Raw genomic sequence first — 8418 nt, 5'->3', positions numbered from 1 at the left:
GTACTAGATTGGTAAATTATTTTTCTTTTTTCATATCTATTATTTAAAAAAAATCTTTGTTATTTAAATTGAAAACATCTTTAGCAAGCCTCCAGTCCACCTGTCTCATTTACTATGTCTGCAAACTGAAATGTGGTTAAAGAGTATGACTGGCCAATGGTTAGCAAGTCTGGTGGGAACTTGACTTCCTCTGTGTGGAGTATGAGTAACTGAAAAAAAGATAAACTGATCATCTTAAACCAATAGAACTGAGAGCCTAAAATGCCCACATAATATAAACATTATGAGACAAGAATATGATTGTTAGCTATTTATTTTTTAGGCTGTTGTAAATGTTGTGAGGAATCCCCTGCGGTTTCAGCAGTAAAAAATCCACCTGCAGTGCAGGAAACTCGGGTTGGATTCCTGGGTCAGGAAGATCCTCTGGAGAAAGAAACTACAGCCTGCTCCAGTATACTTGCCTGCAACATCACATGGACAAAGGAGCCTGGAAGGCTACAGTCCATGGAGTTGCAGAGTCGGATGACTGACCACAATGTGGGAAGAAAAATCCAAGATGCGGTCTTCTAATTCCCCTTGGGAGGAAGGATGTCTTTGTTTGACAAAAAATTAATGTCATTTTAATTGGAAAGATTGTTCTCAGGGTAGCACTTGAATAACTCAAAGAACAAACTTTTGAGAAAAAATAAATAAAGAATAATGTAGGGGTTAGTAGTAGTAGTAATGTTAGTTGCTTAGTCATGTCAGACTCTTTGAGACCCCATGAACTGTAGCCTACCAGTCTCCTCTGTCCATGGGATTCTCCAAACAAGAATACTGGAATGGGTTACCATTCCCTTCTCCAGGGAATCTTCCTGACCTGGGGATTGAACCTGTGTCTCCTGCTTGGCAGGTGAATTCTTTACCACTGAGCCACCTGGGAAGTCCAAAGAAAAGGTCTAAATATGTCTAAATCTAATTTTCCATTATATGCTTGGCTGTAATGACAAAATTTTAAGCATCTATTTTTTAAAACCAAGGTCATGTGTGATTCCTTGAGATACTAAAGAAAATAAGACTATTTTTCTTTTATAGTTGTGTTGCAAATAAAAAAATGATTATAGGAAAAATAGCATAAAAAAGTTATAGAAGATAGGGGAAATAAAAAATTTGCCTCACAAGTAATCAATTAAAATAGAAGGCCCCTAAAATACTTTGTAGGTATTTGAAGGGATTCAAGGCTTTTAACCATACATAGGATATAGTTGGAGCCAATTAGCTTTAATACTAAAAGAATGGATAACCAGAGATGACATCTAGCTATATATAATTTCAATGAACTCTGTACTGTAACTTCAATTTTCAAATCAGTATGTACTGTTGCAATAACTAAATATTAAAGAACAGAGATAAATGTTATAGTTTATATAAAATTATTAGTTTGGGACATTAAATATTTTTATTTAAATAGTCCTACATTAATAGTACTAAATTTATACTAGACAAATATAAAATACAATCAAAATATAGAAGAAAATAAGTTTTATGAAAGTTTTCAACCTAATGAACATGATTATCATTACAATTTAGACATAAAAATTTTATAAAAATATTAAAAATGATATATTACTATATATTCTTCCTAATACATTATAAGCTTCTTCATCTTATAGTAAACCATTTTAAGAATTATTTTCTTGACATATATAGAATCACAATTTAAATACTGTTGCTCTTTCACTTATACTAGATCAAAATAATTTTATACCCATACATGCAGATTCTACTTGTTTTATATATAAGTGTATATGTATATAAATGATAAATTTGATTTAAAATATCCAATGATAAAAGGGTAAAAGGATAAAAATACAAAAAAAAAAAAACTTGACTGTGGACACATGGGTTTGCCTCTCTAAACCTTAATCTTTCTGTCTGTAAAACGTTCTGTTGTAACAACCAAATAAGAGTTGTTTTGAGAATTAAATGATACAACACATTTAAAGCTCTACGTGATATCTGGCAGATATTTGGTGCTCAGTACATGTTCAGTTCAGTTCAGTTTAGTTCAGTCGCTCAGTTGTGTCCAACTCTTTGCGACCCCATGAGTCAGAGCACGCCAGGCTTCCCTGTCCATCCCAAATCCCAGAGTTCACTCAAACTCATGTCCATCGAGTTGGTGATGTACATGTTAGCTATTACTAAATACTTCCATCTGAATTAAACATCAGTTGTTATAAAACCTATATTTTAGCAACTGTAAAGATAATAATGGATTTTCTTTAACATATTGATATGAACACGTTAATTCTTTTCCTACTAATAGCAAATATCCATTGGTCGTTTATTAATTTAGGTATGTAGCTAATAGTAACTTTCAAATTAGTTAACTCTATGAATTGGTTTCTTTTCATTTTTCATTTTATTTTTCTGCATTGAGACAGAAACAGAGGAAAGATATAAATATCATCAATAGCATTATTATTGAAAACAGGCAAATAATGCAATGTTCTAATAAAATTGTTTTGAAATGGATAATTTTATTTAGAGCAAATTATGATGAAAGTGAAAGAGGAGAGTGAAAAACTAAGTGAAAACTAAGATCATGACATCCAGTCCCATCACTTCATGGCAAATAGATGGGGAAACAGTGGAAACAGTGGCTGACTTTATTTTTTGGGGCTCCAAACTCACTGCAGATGGTGATTGCAGTCATGAAATTAAAAGACGCTTACTGCTTGGAAGGAAAGTTATGACCAACCTAGAGAGCATATTAAAAAGCAGACATTACTTTGCCAGCAAAGGTCTGTCTAGTCAAGGCTATGGTTTTTCCAGTAGTCATGTATGGATGTGAGAGTTGGACTGTGAAGAAGGCTGAGCGCTAAAGAACTGATGCTTTTGAACTGTGGTGTTGGAGAAGACTCTTGAGAGTTCCTTGGTCTGCAAGGAGATCCAATCAGTCCACCATAAAGGAGATCAGTCCTGGGTGTTCATTGGAAGGACTGATGTTGAAGCTGAAACTCCAATCCTTTGGCCACCTCATGCAAAGAGCTGACTCATTTGAAAAGACCCTGATGCTGGGAAAGATTAAGGGCAGGAGGAGAAGGGGACAACAGAGGATGAGGTGGTTGGATGGCATCACCAACTCAATGGACATGAGTTTGGGTGAACTCCGGGAGTTGGTGATGGTCAGGGAGGCCTGCCATGCTGTGATTCATGGGGTCGCAAAGAGTAGGACATGACTGAACGACTGAACTGACATAAGAAAATTGATTATAAAAGTAGAGAGAAATCTACACTGACACACAATTTTCAAACGGGTAATTTCTAAGAAAGATATTGGACCAACATGTTTACAAAGTCACAGTAGTCCAAAATATATACAGTGTACTATATTATTAGCTAATATAGAATTTGGATAATTTACAAAATGTACCCTGAATGAGTGTAGGTAGGTAGGAAAGAGATAAAAAGCTATAGGGGATTTATAGCTCTTTTCATATAACAGCTACAGTTGTCATACATCATCTTAGTTTATTAAGTAAAGTAGTCAGTAGATATTTAATATGTCCAGTAGTTACACTTAGCTTATTTTGCCCTCCCCTCCCTTTTTTTGAATAAATCTATCCGGCTTATTTTCATGTGCTGTTTTTCATAATTCTTTATCAGTGCCTCATTTGTCCCTGTCAATGTAATTAGCAAATATGATTAGTCACGTGTCACATCCTTTAACATGCCTTAGATTAAGTTTAGTTTCTCACTATTGTATATGTTTTACTAATGTGTCTGTGTGTTTATGTGTGTTAGTCACTTAGTCATATCCAATTCTTTGCTACTAAGAAGGTAACAGGCAGGAAGGCCAGGGGTCTCCAAATGGAGGAAATAGGCTGCAAGGGTCAGACATTTTTATATCTCTCTCTTAAGCGGCAGAGGGAAACTGTTAGGTAGTTAGAATAGGAAAAAGGAGTCCAGAATGGCAGTAGCTAAAAGGCAAGGAAGGGAAAAGCCCACACAAATGGAACAAAGGAAGGTCCGAGGACCAGAGTGAGGACCTCAGGTAGAGCAAACAGCACACCTGGCTAGACCAATTTGCACAGGGCAGGCCCGGGCGAGGAGAACATGTGAAAAGAGGAGCCGAAGGGCCAGGGGCCTCTCTCTCTCTCCCTCGTGCGCATTCTCCCTCGCTCTCGCTCTTGCTCTCTTCTCTTTGCGTCTTTTGGGTCAGCATGCCCTCACACATCGAGGATGTATTTTCCTTTATTTTCTAAATAAAACTGAGCTGTAACACAGAGCTGTAACACTGATCTGTCTGAGAGCTTAGACACGGTCTGTCTGAGAGCTTGAACATCCGCTCCTTCAAATTTTTGTTGTGAGGAGACAGAACTGAGGACTTAATGCTATGGACTTGGCTTTGATTTCTACTTTGACTGCATCCCATACTTTGAACACCATTTTCTTCTAGGCATTATGTCACTTCAGTTTTACTTGCTATTTGATCAAGAATTAATCAGTAGAGTACTTTTTACAAATTGTGATAATTGACTATCAAGTAACTTGTTTTGTGTATAGTTTTATAACACTATCTATAATGTTTATATATTAGTAAAGTATTTGCCTTATTTTTTTTTATTTTGTGTTTCTGTTTTGAGATCTATGTAATTATTTTTGAAAGTGAAGGAGTCATTACTAGTTTATTTAAAGAATTTATGGTTAACTGTATAGATTTGAGATGAGGCCAAGAACATCAATAAACCAAGAAAAGAAATATGGATTTTTCTCTTACTGAGAAAATGATTTTGGCAAAATATTGCACCAGACCTGGTTTGATTGGCCTTTTCTGACATTGAAATAGCTTCTTCTTTTCCATCTAACTCCATCAGACTGCCAGCCTCACTGTGAGAACAAATACATGCCAAATGGCTTGTTCCAATTTGTTATCCATTCTTTGGTTTATCAAATTTTACCTAATTGAGCATGGAATTAACTTACTACCTCAGAAAGCCTTTTCTCTGAAGCAGAAATGGCAAGCTGATGGTCCCAGGTAAGGATGATCATAAAATTAATTTTTAGTCTAAGCTGGGACACAGTCATCAATAAAGAGTTCTATTAATGTTTATTCCGGGACAACTGTCTTGGGCCAATCATGAATTATATGGTTTTCACAAATGTGACTTAAATGTAGCCTTATTAGATATGTTGATGGGAAGAATATTTAAATTAGTGATAAGTAAAGTCAGGAGAGTTCACATAAAAATTCACATTCTAGTTTTGTTATTGTTAGTTTGTTTTCAATTATCATGAGGTATAATCACATAGTGGCTCTAAGATTATAGTGGGCAGAATGTTGATTAGGGTGTACATTGAGGATCAACACATGTGGAAGGGAAGAAACCAAGGCAAGTTATGTGGAGAGAGGCAAGTCTACTAACAGCCTTGGCTAATTTCAAAGGATACACTAGAGATAAAATGACCCAACACAGTTTAACACATTTTAACACATAAAATATTGACATGACCGTATCAGTAAAAATAACGAAGGATTCAGATGCTTGTATGTGAATGTAGAATCATAGTGAATGCAATGGTTACAACTGTAGACTGAAACAATTATATGGCATCAGTTCAGTTCAGTTCAGTCACTCAGTCGAGCCCAACTCTTTGTGACACTATGAATCGTAGCACGGGAGGTCTCCCTTTCCATCACCAACTCCCGGAGTTTACTCAAACTCATGTCCATCGAGTCAATGATGCCATCCAGCCATCTCATCCTCTGTCATCACCTTCTTCTCCTGTTCCCAATTCCTCCCAGCATCAAGGTCTTTTCCAATGAATCAACTCTTTGCATCAGGTGGCCAAAATATTGGAGGTTCAGCCTCAGCATCAATCCTGCCAATGAACACCCAGGACTGATCTCCTTTAGGATGGATTGGTTGGACCTCCTTGCAGTTCAAGGGACTCTCAAGAGTCTTCTCCAACACCACAGTTCAAAAGCATCAATTTTCAGCACTCAGCTTTCTTCACAGTCCAACACTCACATCCATACATGACCACTGGGAAAACCATAGCCTTGATTAGATGGACCTTTGTTGGCAAAGTAATGTCTCTGCTTTTGAATATGCCTATCTAGGTTGATCATAACTTTCCTTCCAAGGAGTAAGCATCTTTTAATTTTATGGCTGCAATCACCATCTGTAGTGATTTTGGAGCCTAGAAAAATAAAGTCAGCCACTGTTTCCACTGTTTCCCCATCTATTTCTCATGAAGTGATGGGACCAGATGCCATGATCTTAGTTTTCTGAATGCTGAGCTTTAAGCACACTTTTTCACTCTTCTCTCACTTTCATCAAGAGGCTTTTTAGTTCCTCTTCACTTTCTGCCATAAGGGTGGTGTCATCTGCATATCTGAGGTTATTGATATTTCTCCCGGCAATTTTGATTCCAGCTTGTGCTTCTTTCAGACCAGGGTTTCTCATGATGTACTCTGCATAGAAGTTAAACAAGCAGGGTGACAGTATACAGCCTTGACGTATTCCTTTTCCTATTTGGAACCAGTCTGTTGTTCCATGTCCAACTCTAACTGTTGCTTCCTGACCTGCATATAGGTTTCTCAAGAGGCAGGTCAGGTGGTCTGGAATTCCCATCTCTTTCAGCATTTTTCACAGTTTATTGTGATCCACACAGTCAAAGGCTTTGGCATAGTCAATAAAACAGAAATGGATGTTTTTCTGGAACTCTCTTGCTTTTTCAATGATCCAGTGGATGTTGGCAATTTGATCTCTGGTTCCTCTGTCTTTTCTAAAACCAGCTTGAACATCTGGAAGTTCACGGTTCACTTATTGCTGAAGCCTGGCTTGTAGAATTTTGAGCACTACTTTACTAGCTTAAAACATGTTGCATAGGCCATTCAGATATCACAAGAAACAATTTTCCAAAATAAGGAATGACTCACTCCCTCCCCTGAAAGGTATGATCTTTTTTTGATCTACACAGTAATGGTATTATTGAGAAATTCACTGAGTATTAAAACTCTGATAGTACTTTACATTTATGTGTGAAAATGGGATTAAAGTTCCAGTCTTAACTATGAATAAACTGGCTTTCCCTGCATGAATAATCAATGCCACCTTCAAACTGTGAAAGATGTGGGATATGGGGCAGATCTCTGTTAAGCAGGATTATTGTCATCACTGCCAGATTTTTAGAATCTCTGGAACAAAACCAAACTGTCAGTTGGACCTTTCAATAAATAATACCCCCACACTGGAACACTCAAGTTAAAAACCACAGAAATAAAGGAACTTTAGTTAAATTTACCAATTCACTTGTTAGTCCTTGCCCCACTTTACCTAATGCCCATGGTCCATCATTTCCATTGCTTTCCCATTAAGGCACAATAATGTAAGAAGATGATATTTCAATCTGTCTATAGCCTCATCTTGCCTCTGTCTGCCAAAAATTCTTTCTTCATAGTCTGTGCCGTTTAGAAAAATATACCCTAGTTTTTAGTGGTGATACAGAAAATTCCCTTATCACATTTCTTGTGTCTTAGGCTATTTCTTTTAAACTAGAAAGAAATAGGCAACATGTGAACTCACATCAACACATTTCTAGGAAACTCTAAATATTTAATTCTGCAACTGGAAACATTTGTATTATAAAGATCTTGTTATCCTAATTTAATATTATTTTCTTCAGGAGAAAGCATTCTCTGGGCATGTATGAAAGATCATTTTGACTGTCATTTTTCCAATATAATTACAGAAACTTTGTTTAAGATGATTGGGAACTTTGGTATTATATTTAGAATACAGCCTTAATATCCAAACTATATAATGTCCACAGTATTTAATAAGTTGAATAAACTAAGGGTGGCAGCATGATAATAAAGCACTGGCAAAAGATGAATCTCAGCCTCACTTTGTCAGTAACTAGTTACGTGAACTTAGGCAAAGTATTTAATTTTTTTTGGCTTTGTTTTTTCATCTGCAAAATTATTGAGTTAAAAAGCCTGATCTTTTAGGATCCTTTCAGCTCAAAAATTCACTGACTTGGTTTTCATGATTACCTTTTCTACATTTTCCAGATGTTAAATTGGCAAGAAATTAAGCTTTGAGTTTTTTTTTTTTTTTTTGGAAAGCTTTCAGCTCTATTTTGCAAATGCAGATGTTTGGTTACATATATAATTTCCCTGATGCTTAATGATATATGACCTCAGCTGCCTTCAAGCAGATTATCCATCTGCTATCTTATGTCGACTCTGGAAAATATTTTTAAACATCTTCAAGAGGGTAATTCCATGGAACATGACATATCTTGAGACACAGCCAGGCATGACCCATTTTAGCATCGATGGAAAGGATCTGGAACCTAATCTACTTAGTGGTGTGGAGAAGATACCAAGGAGGCTGATCTATATACAGCTGTTTTCTTGGGGGAAAT

This window comes from Capra hircus, chromosome 2 (assembly GCF_001704415.2).
Source record: "Capra hircus breed San Clemente chromosome 2, ASM170441v1, whole genome shotgun sequence".
In the NCBI taxonomy this organism is placed as follows: Eukaryota; Metazoa; Chordata; class Mammalia; order Artiodactyla; family Bovidae; genus Capra; species Capra hircus.
This window is presented reverse-complemented; position numbering follows the sequence as displayed.